The 13,568-nt window shown below is 49.3% G+C and overlaps 1 protein-coding gene across 7 annotated transcripts in view; it reads right to left on the bottom strand.

Moving 5' to 3' along the window:
- Positions 1 to 13,568, bottom strand: part of LOC138327381 (low-density lipoprotein receptor-related protein 5-like protein) — a 37,253-nt gene that overhangs the window by 8,059 nt on the left and 15,626 nt on the right. The gene's annotated exons all lie outside the window — the stretch shown is intronic.

Genomic DNA, 13,568 nt, shown 5'->3' with positions numbered 1-13,568 from the left:
CCTATATACTGGGGAGTGGGGTAACACCTATATATGGGGAGTGGGGTATATATACTGGGGAGTGGGGTGGGGTAACACCTATATACTGGGGGGAGTGGGGTAACACCTATATTAGGAGGGGAGTGGGGTAACACCTGATATTACTGGGGAGGGGGGGGAGTTGTACCTATATACTGGGGAGGGGTGGGGTAACATATACTAGGAGGGGATATATGGGGAGGGGTAACATATATGGGGAGTGGGGTAAACACCAGTTTATATAGGGGGAGTGGGGTAACATTATATACTGGGGAGTGGGGATATATGGGGAGTTGATATATACTGGGGGGAGTATGGGGGTATATATAGTGGGGTAACACCTATATACTGGGGGTGGGGTAACACCTATGGGGAGTAATATATGGGGAGTGGGGTAACATATATAGGGGGGAGTGGGGTAAACATATATATACTGGGGAGTGGGGTATACCTATATACTGGGGAGTGGGGGTAACACCTATATACTGGGGAGTGGGGGATATATACTGGGGGGGTGATATATACTGGGGAGTGGGGTAACACCTATATACTGGGGAGTGATATTTAGGAGGGGATATATGGGGAGTTGGTAAACATATATACTGGGGAGTGGGGTAACACCTATATACTGGGAGTGGGGTAACACCTATATTTAGGACTGGGGGTGGGGTAACACCTATATACTGGGGAGTGGGGTATATATATAGGACTGGGGATATGTGGGGTAACACCTATATACTGGGGAGTGGGGTAACATATATGGGGAGTGGGGAGTGGGGAGGGGGGTAACACCTATATACGGGGGAGGGGGTAACACCTATATATACTGGGGAGTGGGGGGGTAACACCTATATACTGGGGAGTGGGGTAAGTTGATATTACTGGGGAGTGGGGTAAACACCTATATTACTGGGGAGTTGATATTATAGGGAGTGGGGAGTGGGGTATACTGGGGGAGTGGGGTAACACCTATATACTGGGGAGTGGGGTAACACCTATATACTGGGGAGTGGGGTAACACCTATATACTGGGGAGTGGGGTAACACCTATATACTGGGGAGTGGGGTAACATTGATATATAGGTGGGGATATATGGGGAGGGGATATTTATATATATATGGGGAGTGGGGTAAAACACCTATATACTGGGGAGTGGGGTAACACTATATACTGGGGGAGTGGGGGTAACACCTATATACTGGGGAGTGGGGGGACCTATATACTGGGGAGTGGGGGGGGGGAGTGGGGTAACACCTATATACTGGGGAGTGGGGGGATATATTACTATATGGGGAGTGGGGTAACACCTATATACTGGGGAGTGGGGTATCTATATACTGGGGAGTGGGGATATATACTGGGAGTGGGGTATTTAGGACCTATATATGGGGAGTGGGGGGGGGTAATATATACTGGGGAGTGGGGTAACACCTATATACTGGGGAGTGGGGATATAACACCTGATATACTAGGAGGGGAGTGGGGTAACACCTATATACTGGGGAGTGGGGTAACACCTATATATGGGGAGATAACACCTATATACAGGGGGAGTGTGGGGTAACACCTATATACTGGGGAGTGGGGTATATATACTGGGGAGTGGGGTAACACCTATATACTGGGGAGTGGGGTAACACCTATATATGGGGGGAGTGGGGTAATATATACTGGGGAGGGGGGTATGGGGAGTTGATATATACTGGGGAGTGGGGTAACACCTATATACTGGGGAGTGGGGTAACACATATATACTGGGGAGTGGGGTAACACCTATATACTGGGGAGTGGGGTAACACATATATACTGGGGAGTGGGGGGGGACCTATACTGGGGGAGGGGGGGTAAACATCTATATACAGTGGGGTATATATACTGGGGAGTGGGGTAACACCTATATGGGGGGAGTGGGGTATACACCATATATACTGGGGAGTGGGGTAACTATATACTGGGGATATATGGGGAGTGGGGTAACATCTATATACTGGGGAGTGGGGTAACACCTATATACTGGGGAGTGGGGTAACACCTATATACTGGGGAGTGGGGTAACACCTATATACTGGGGAGTGGGGTAACATATACTGGGGAGTGGGGTAACACCTATATACTGGGGAGTGGGGTAACATCTATATACTGGGGAGTGGGGTAACACATATATACTGGGGGGAGTGGGGGGTATACTATACTGGGGAGTGGGGTAACACCTATATACTGGGGAGGGGGTAACACCTATATATGGGGAGTGGGGTCTATATACTGGGGGAGTGGGGTAACACCTATATACTGGGGAGTGGGGTAACACCATATATACTGGGGGAGTGGGGTAACACATATATATACTGGGGAGGGGGTAACACCTATATACTGGGGAGTGGGGTAACACCTATATACTGGGGAGTGGGGTAACATATACTGGGGAGTGGGGTAACACCTATATACTGGGGAGTGGGGTAACACCTATATACTGGGGAGTGGGGTAACACCTATATACTGGGGAGTGGGGTAACACCTATATACTGGGGAGTGGGGTAACATACTGGGGAGTGGGGTAACACATTTATACAGGGGAGTGGGGAAACACATATATACTGGGGAGTGGGGTAACACCTATATATACTGGGGAGTGGGGTAACATATATTGGGGAGGGGTAACATATGGGGATGGGGTAACAGTTATATTTACTGGGGAGTGGGGTAACACCTATATATGGGGAGTGGGGGTAACACCTATATACTGGGGAGAGTGGGGTAACATATACTGGGGGGGGATATACTGGGGAGGGGGGTAAGGACCTATATACTGGGGAGTGGGGTAACACCTATATACTGGGGAGTGGGGTATATTTAGGATATATATGGGGGGAGTTATATACTGGGGGAGTGGGGTAACACCTATATACTGGGGGAGTGGGGTAACACCTATATACTGGGGGGAGGGGTATATATAGGGGGAGTGGGGGGTAACACCTATATATTTGGGGTAACACCTATATAGGGGGGGAGTGGGGTAAACATTATATATGGGGAGGGGATATATGGGGAGTTGATACCTATATACTGGGGAGTGGGGTAACACCTATATATGGGGAGTGGGGTAACATCTATATACTGGGGAGTGGGGGTAACACCTATATACTGGGGAGTGGGGTAAGTTGATATACAGGGGAGGGGTACACCTGGGGAGGGGATATACTGGGGGAGGGGGTAACACATATGGGGGTGGATAGTATGGGGGGTAACACCTATATACTGGGGAGTGGGGGGTAAACACTATATACTGGGGGGGAGTGGGGTAACATATATACTGGGGGGGTAACACCTATATACTGGGGGAGTGGGGTAACACCTATATAGGAGGGGAGTATATGGGGGTTGATATTATATACAGGGGAGTGGGGTAACACATATATACTGGGGAGGGGGGTAACACCTATATACTGGGGTTGGGGTAATATCTATATGGGGAGTGGGGTAACACCTATATATATGGGGAGGGGGGTAACATATATACTGGGGAGGGGGGTAACACCTATATATACTGGGGGAGTGGGGTAACACCTATATATACTGGGGAGGGGATATATGGGGAGTGGGGATACTAGGATATATACTGGGGAGTTGTAACATTATACTGGGGAGTGGGGTAACACCTATATACTGGGGAGTGGGGTAAACATATATAGGGGGGTATATGGGTAACAGTTAATAACCTATATACTGGGGAGTGGGGTAACACCTATATATGGGGAGTTGGGGTATTTAGGAGGGGATATATGGGGAGTGGGGTAACATATTACTGGGGAGGGGATATGGGGATGGGGAGGGATATTATAGGGGGGAGTGGGGGTATATATAGGGGGGAGTGGGGTAACACCTATATACTGGGGAGGGGTAACACCTATATATGGGGAGGGGTAACACCTATATACTGGGGGGGAGTGGGGTAACATATATACTGGGGAGTGGGGTAACACCTATATATGGGGAGTGGGGTAACACCTATTTAGGGGGGAGTGGGGTAACACCTATATATGGGGAGTGGGGTAACACATATATACTGGGGAGTGGGGTAACACCTATATACTGGCGAGTGGGGTAACATACTGGGGAGTGGGGTAACATCTATATACTGGGGAGTGGGGGTAACACCTATATACTGGGGAGTGGGGTAACACCTATATACTGGGGAGTGGGGGTAACATATATTAGGGGAGTGGGGGATATATGGGGAGTGGGGTAATATTTACTGGGGAGGGGGGTAACACCTATATATGGGGGGAGGGGTAACACTATATATGGGGAGGGGTATATATATACTGGGGAGTGGGGTAACACCTATATACTGGGGGAGTTGGGGTAACACCTATATACTGGGGAGTGGGGGTAACACCTATATACTGGGGGGTATACTCTATATACTGGGGAGGGGATAGTGGGGAGTACACCTATATATATACTAGGGGGAGTGGGGTAACACCTATATACTGGGGAGTGGGGTAACACCTATAGGAGGGGGGGAGGGGGTAAACACCTATATATGGGGAGTGGTTGATGGGTAACACCTATATATACTGGGGAGTGGGGTAACACCTATATACTGGGGAGTGGGGTAACACTATATATATGGGGAGGGGTAATATATTACTGGGGGGGGGGAACACCTATATACTGGGGAGTGGGGGTAACATATATGGGGAGTGGGGTAACACCTATATATGGGGAGTGGGGATATATATGGGGAGTGGGGTAACACCTATATACTGGGGAGGAGTGGGGTAACACCTATATATGGGGGGGGGTAACATATATATAGGGGAGTGGGGGTAACATATAGGATGGGGGGACTGGGGAGGGGTAACACCTATATACTGGGGAGGGGGGTAAACCTATATGGGGGAGTGGGGTAACACCTATATACTGGGGAGTGGGGGGTACATGTCTATATTTGGGGAGGGGTAACACCTATATATATGGGGAGTGGGGTAACACTATATACTGGGGAGGGGATATACTGGGGAGTTGATATTTAGGGAGATGGGGGGGTAACACCTATATACTGGGGGGGAGTGGGGTAACACTATATACTGGGGAGTGGGGTAACACCTATATATGGGGAGTGGGGTAACACCTATATAGGTGGGGTATACACACCTATATACTGGGGAGTGGGGTAACACCTATATATGGGGGGGTGGGGTAACACCTATATATTAGGAGGGGAGTGGGGTAACACCTATATAGGGGAGTGGGGGTAACATCTATATACTGGGGAGTGGGGTATATATGGGGAGGAGGGGTATACTGGGGGAGTGGGGTAACACCTATATACTGGGGGGGGGGGAGTGGGGTATATACTGGGGAGTGGGGGGATAACACCTATATTTACTGGGGGGAGTGGGGTATACTGGGGATGGGGTAACACCTATATACTGGGGTGTGGTGGGGTAACATATATATACTGGGGAGGGGGGGTAACACCTATATACTGGGGAGTGGGGTAATACCTTTATACTGGGGAGTGGGGTAACACCTATTACTGGGGAGTGGGGGTAACATATATGGGGAGTGGGGTAACACCTATATACTGGGGAGTGGGATATATGGTAAGTCTATATACTGGGGAGTAGGGGGTAACACCTATATACTGGGGAGTGGGGGTTAGGAGGGGTAACATATACTGGGGGAGTGGGGTAACACCTATATAGGGGAGGAGGGGTAACACATATATGGGGAGTGGGGTAACACCTATAGGAGGGGATAGTGGGGTAACACCTATATTTAGGGGGAGGGGGTAACACCTATATACTGGGGAGTGGGGTAACACCTATATACTGGGGAGTGGGGGTAACACCTTTGGGGATATACATTGATATTACTGGGGAGTGGGGTAATGGGAGTATATTTGGGGAGTGGGGTAACACCTATATACTGGGGGGAGGGGGTAACACCTATACTGGGGAGGGGGGTAACACCTATATACTGGGGAGTGGGGTAACACCTATATACTGGGGAGTGGGGTAACATATATAGGGGAGTGGGGTAATACTATATATATGGGGAGGGGGTAACACCTATATACTGGGGGGGAGGGGGTAAACACCTATATACTGGGGAGTGGGGGTAACACCTATATACTGGGGAGTGGGGTAACACCTATATACTGGGGAGTGGGGTAACACCTATATACTGGGGAGTGGGGTAACACCTATATACTGGGGAGTGGGGTAACACCTATACTGGGGGAGTGGGGTAACACCTATATACTGGGGAGAGTGGAGGGTATATACTGGGGGGGATATATACTGGGAGTGGGGTATACTTGGGGACACATATATATGGGGAGTGGGGTAACACCTATATACTGGGGTGGGGTGATATATTACTGGGGAGTGGGGTATATATATACTGGGGAGTTTATACTGGGGGAGGGGGTAACATATATACTGGGGAGGGGGTAACACCTATATACTGGGGAGTGGGGTAACACCTATATACTGGGGAGTAGGGGGGTAACACCTATATACTGGGGAGTGGGGTAACACCTATATACTGGGGAGTGGGTAATATTATACTGGGGAGTGGGGTAACACACTATATGGGGGAGTGGGGTAACACCTATATACTGGGGAGTGGGGTAACACCTATATATGGGGGGAGTGGGGTAACATATATACTGGGGGGGGGGTAACACCTATATACTGGGGAGTGGGGTAACACCTATATGGTGGGGAGTGGGGTAACACATATATACTGGGGGGAGTGGGGGTAACACCTATATACATGGGGGGAGTGGGGTATTGGGGAGTGGGGTAACACCTATATACTGGGGAGTGGGGTAAAACATCTATATAGGGGGTGAGTGGGGTAACACCTATATACTGGGGAGTGGGGTAACATATACTGGGGAGTGGGGTAAACATATATACTAGGGGAGGGTAACACCTATATACTGGGGAGTGGGGTAACACCTATATACTGGGGGAGTGGGGTATATATATGGGGAGTGGGGGGTAACACCTATATTGGGGAGTGGGGGGATGGGGAGTGGGGTAACACCTATATTTGGGAGGTGGGGGATATATACTGGGGAGTGGGGTAACACTATATATACTGGGGGAGTGGGGTAACACCTATATACTGGGGGAGTGGGGGTAACACTATATATGGGGAGTGGGGTAACATCTATATACTGGGGGGAGTGGGGTAACACCTATATACTGGGGAGTGGGGTAACACCTATATATACTGGGGAGGTGGGGGTAACACTATATATACTGGGGAGTGGGGGTAACACCTATATATACTGGGGAGTGGGGGTAACACCTATATATAGGGGAGTGGGGTAAACATATATACTGGGGAGTGGGGTAACATCTATATACAGGGGGAGTGGGGTAACACTATATACTGGGGAGTGGGGTATACATTATATATACTGGGGGGGGGGTAACATATATGGGGGGTGGGGTAACATATATGGGGGAGTGGGGTGGGGTAACATATATACTGGGGGGGGGTAACATATATATATATACAGGGGAGTGGGGTATATATAGGGGTGGGGGGGTAAACTATATATATGGGGTGGGTGGGGTAATATATACTGGGGAGTGGGGTAAACATATACTGGGGAGTGGGGTAACACCTATATACTGGGGAGTGGGGTAACACCTATATACTGGGGAGTGGGGTAACACATATATACTGGGGAGTGGGGTAACACCTATATATATGGGGGTGGGGTAACACATATATATGGGGACCTATATACTGGGGAGTGGGGGTAACACCTATATACTGGGGAGTGGGGTAAACACCTATATATGGGGAGTGGGGTAACACCTATATACTGGGGAGTGGGGGAGGGGGGAGTGGGGTAACACCTATATATATGGGGAGGGGTAACATATATATGGGGAGTGGGGGTAACAGTTATATTTGGGGAGTGGGGGGGATAGTGGGGGTAACATATTACTGGGGAGTGGGGTAAAACATATATACTGGGGAGTTGGGGTAACACCTATTTACTGGGGAGTGGGGGTAACACCTATATACTGGGGAGTGGGGTAACACCTTATATTTGGGGGTGGGGATATATGGGGAGTGGGGGATATTTATAGGGGATAGTGGGGTAACACCTATATACTGGGGAGTGGGGGGATTTTATACTGGGGAGTGGGTACACCTATATAGGGGAGGGGGTGGGGTAACACCTAGTATATACTGGGGAGTGGGGGTAACATATATACTGGGGAGTGGGGTAACACCTATATACTGGGGAGTGGGGTAACACCTATACTGGGGAGTGGGGGTAACATACTATATACTGGGGAGGGGGTAACACCTATATATACTGGGGAGTGATAATATATACTGGGGATAGTGGGTACACCTATATATTTAGGAGGGGAGTGGGGTAACACCTATATATGGGGAGAGGGGTAACATATATGGGGAGTGGGGTAACATATAGGAGTGGGGATATAGTGGGGAGTGGGGTAACACCCTATATACTGGGGAGAGGGGATATATGGGGAGTTATATTTATATAGGGGAGTGGGGGTAACACCTATATATGGGGGAGGGGTAACACCTATATACTGGGGAGTGGGGGGGGAGTAACATATTGGGGAGTGGGGTAACACCTATATACTGGGGAGTGGGGTAACACCTATATACTGGGGAGTGGGGTAAGTTGATATATACTGGGGGGAGGGGGTAACACCTATACTGGGGAGTGGGGATATTTGGGGAGTGGGGGTAAATACCTATATGGGGTAGTTGACATTGATATTTACTGGGGGAGGGGATATATGGGGAGGGGTAACATATTTACTGGGGAGTGGGGTAATATATATGGGGAGTGGGGATACCATATAGGGGGAGTGGGGATATATGGGGGGGAACATATATATAGGAGGGGATATGGGGTAACACTATATTTACTGGGGGAGTGGGGGGTAACACCTATATACTGGGGAGTGGGGTAACACCTATATACTGGGGAGTGGGGGGTACACCTATATACTGGGGGTGGGGTAACATATATGGGGAGTGGGGTATATATATGGGGAGTGGGGGGTAACACCTATATATACTGGGGGGGAGGGATATATATGGGGAGTGGGATAACACTATATACTGGGGGAGTTGATACCTTATACTGGGGGAGGGTAACACCTATATATGGGGGGTTGATATATAGGGGGGAGTGGGGGTCTATATATGGGGAGTGGGGTATATGGGGTAGTTGATATACTGGGGGTGGGGATATATGGGGAGTAACATATATATACTGGAGGGGTAGTGGGGTAACATATATATTACTGGGGAGGGTAACACACCTATATACTGGGGAGTGGGGTAACACCTATATACTGGGGGTGGGGTAACATATAGGGGAGTGGGGTAACACCTATATACTGGGGAGGGGTAACATCTATATATGGGGAGTGGGGGTAACATATATAGGAGGGGAGTGGGGGTAACACCCTATATACTGGGAGGGGAGTGGGGTAACACCTATATATGGGGAGTGGGGTAACACTATATACTGGGGAGTTGGGGTAACACCTATATACTGGGGAGTGGGGATATATACTGGGGAGTTAATATCTATATACTGGGGAGTGGGGATCTATATATGGGGAGTGGGGTATACCTATATACTGGGGAGTGGGGATATATGGGGGTAACACCTATATTTACTGGGGGTGGGGTAACATCTATATACTGGGGGGGGGTAACACCTATATACTGGGGAGTGGGGTAACACCTATATATATGGGGAGTGGGGGTAATATATACTGGGGAGTGGGGTAACACCTATATATATACTGGGGACTGGGGAGGGGTAATATATATGGGGGGGTTGATATTTAGTGGGAGTGGGATATATATACTGGGGAGTGGGGTAACAGGAGGGGAGTGGGGGTAACTATATACTGGGGAGTGGGGTAACACCTATATACTGGGGGGGGTAACACCTATATACTGGGGAGGGGTAACATATACTGGGGAGGGGTATTATACTGGGGAGTGGGGATATATATACTGGGGGAGAGTGGGGTAACACCTATATATACTGGGGAGTGGGGTAACACCTATATACTGGGGAGTGGGGTAACACCTATATACAGGGGGAGTGGGGGGTAACACCTATATACTGGGGAGTGAGGGGGTAACACCTATATACTGGGGAGGGGGTAACACCTATATACTGGGGAGTGGGGTAACAGTTGATATATACTGGGGAGTGGGGTAACACCTATATATACTGGGGGAGTAGGGGGGATATATGGGGAGTGGGGTAACATATATACTGGGGAGTGGGGGACCTATATAGGAGGGGAGTGGGGTAACAGTTATATACTGGGGGAGTGGGGTAACACCTATATACTGGGGGTGGGTGGGGGTATATATATACTGGGGAGTGGGTGGGGTAACACCTATATATGGGGGGGGTGATAACACTATATACTGGGGAGTGGGGTAACACCTATATGGGGAGTGGGGGTAACATATATTACTGGGGAGTGGGGTATATATATATACTGGGGAGTGGGGATAACGTGATATACTGGGGAGGGAACCTATATACTGGGGAGTGGGGTAACACCTATATACTGGGGAGTGGGGTAACACCTTATATACTGGGGAGTGGGGTAACACCTATATACTGGGGAGTGGGGGATATATGGGGAGTGGGGTAACACCTATATACTGGGGAGTGGGGTAACACCTATATACTGGGGGAGGAAACACCTATATACTGGGGGAGTGGGGTAAACATATGGGGAGTGGGGTAACATATACTGGGGGAGTGGGGTAACACCTATATATGGGGAGTGGGGTAACACCTATATACTGGGGAGTGGGGGTAACATATATACTGGGGATATGTGGGTAACACCTATATACTGGGGAGTGGGGTAACACCTATATACTGGGGAGTAGGGGGGTAACATATATATATACTGGGGGTGGGTAACATATATACTGGGGAGTGGGTGACTATATACTGGGGGGAGTGGGGTAACACCTATATACTGGGGAGTGGGGGTAACACCTATATACTGGGGAGTGGGGATATTTACTGGGGAGTGGGGTAACATATACTGGGGAGTGGGGTAACATATATAGGGGGGAGTGGGGTAACACATATACTGGGGAGTGGGGTAACACCTATATATAGGGGAGTATGGGGAGTGTATATATATACTGGGGGGGGGAGTGGGGTAACACCTATATAGGGGAGTGGGGTAACACCTATATACTGGGGAGTTGGGGATATTATACTGGGGAGTGGGGTAACACCTATTACTGGGGAGTGGGGTAACATATATACTGGGGAGTGGGTAACACCTATATACATGGGGAGTGGGGTAATCTATGGGGGAGTGGGGTAACCTATATACTGGGGAGTGGGGTAACACCTATATATGGGGAGTGGGGTATTTAGGAGGGGATATACTGGGGAGTGGGGTAACATCTATATACTGGGGGAGTGGGGTAACATATATACAGGGGGATATATGGGGGTGGGGACCTATATACTGGGGAGGGGATATACCTGGGGAGTGGGGTAACACCTATATAGGAGGGGAGTGGGGTAACACCTATATACTGGGGGGAGTGGGGTAACATATATATACTGGGGAGTGGGGTAACACCTATATACTGGGGAGTGGGGGTAACATATATACTGGGGAGGGGGGATATATGGGGAGTATATACTGGGGAGTGGGGTAACATATATATATGGGGAGTGGGGTAATATTACTGGGGAGGGGTAACACCTATATACTGGGGGAGGGGGATATTTACTGGGAGTGGGGGGTATATATACTGGGGAGGGTAACATATACTAGAGGGGTAACACCTAGTGGGGGGTATACACCTATATACTGGAGGGGGAGTGGGGTAACACCTATATACTGGGGGGAGGGGTAACATATACTGGGGGAGTGGGGTAACACTATATATACTGGGGAGTGGGGTAACACCTATATACTGGGGAGTGGGGTAACACCTATATTTAGGGGGGAGTGGGGTAACACCTATATATACTGGGGAGTGGGGTTATATGGGGGGAGTGGGGTAACACCTATATATGGGGAGTGGGTAACACTATAGGAGGGGAGGGGTAAATATATATGGGGTAACATTATATACTGGGGAGTGGGGTAACACCCTTATACTGGGGAGTGGTGGTAACACCTATATATGGGTAGCGGCGGTCAAATCTATCTAATGGCGCAGTGGGGTGGGAACTTTCTAGATACTGGGCAGTGGAGTACACAAGTATATACGGGGGTGGGGTGGTAAACACCTATATACTGGGGGAGTAGGGGGTCAACACACCATCAAACTGGGGAGTGGGGTTACACATACTATTCTGGGGAGTGGGGGGTAACACCTATATACTGGGGGTGGGGTAAGGATATATACTGGGGGAGGGGGTAACACCTATATACTGGGGAGTGGGGTAACACCTATATACTGGGGAGTGGGGGTAATATATGGGGAGTGGGGTAACACCTATATATGGGGAGTGGGGTAAACATCTATACTGGGGAGTGGGGTAACATATATACTGGGGAGGGGGTAACACCTATATACTGGGGAGTGATGGGGTAACAGGGGGGAGTGGGGTAAGTTATATATACTGGGGAGGGGGGGTAACACCTATATATGGGGAGGGAGTGGGGTAACACTATATACTGGGGAGTGGGGTAACATATATATAGGGGGAGTGGGGGACCTATATACTGGGATAGTGGGGTAACACCTATATATATGGGGGAGTGGGGTAACACCTATATACTGGGGGAGTGGGGGTAACATCTATATATGGGGAGTGGGGATATATACTGGGGAGTGGGGGGATATATAGGGGAGTGGGGTAACACCTATATACAGGGGAGTGGGGTAACACCTATTACTGGGGAGGGGTAACATATATGGGGAGGGGGGGGTAAACATCTATATACTGGGGGTGGGGGGGGATATATTACTGGGGAGTGGGGGTATATAGGATATACTGGGGAGTGGGGTAACACCTATATATACTGGGGAGTGGGGTAATATATAGTGGGGTAACACCTATATACTGGGGAGGGGGTAACACTATATACTGGGGAGTGGGGTAACACCTATATATGGGGAGTGGGGTAACATATATACTGGGGAGTGGGGGTAACACCTATATACTGGGGGAGTGGGGTAACATTATACTGGGGTGGGGGGTAACACTATATACTGGGGGAGGGGGTAACACCTATATACTGGGGAGTGGGGGTAACATATACTAGGGGGAGTGGGGGTAACATATATATACTGGGGGGAGTGGGGATATATACTGGGGAGGGGGGGTAACACCTATATACTGGGGAGTGGGGTAACCTATATATAGGAGGGGAGTGGGGGGTAATACCTATATACTGGGGGTGGGGTAACACCTATATACTGGGGAGTGGGATAACACCTATATACTGGGGAGTGGGGTAACACATATATACTGGGGAGTGGGGTAACACCTATA

This window comes from Argopecten irradians, chromosome 7 (genome assembly GCF_041381155.1).
Source record: "Argopecten irradians isolate NY chromosome 7, Ai_NY, whole genome shotgun sequence".
NCBI classification, from domain to species: domain Eukaryota; kingdom Metazoa; phylum Mollusca; class Bivalvia; order Pectinida; family Pectinidae; genus Argopecten; species Argopecten irradians.
Note: the sequence above shows the minus strand (reverse complement) of the source record. Positions and strands in the feature narration are given on the sequence as shown.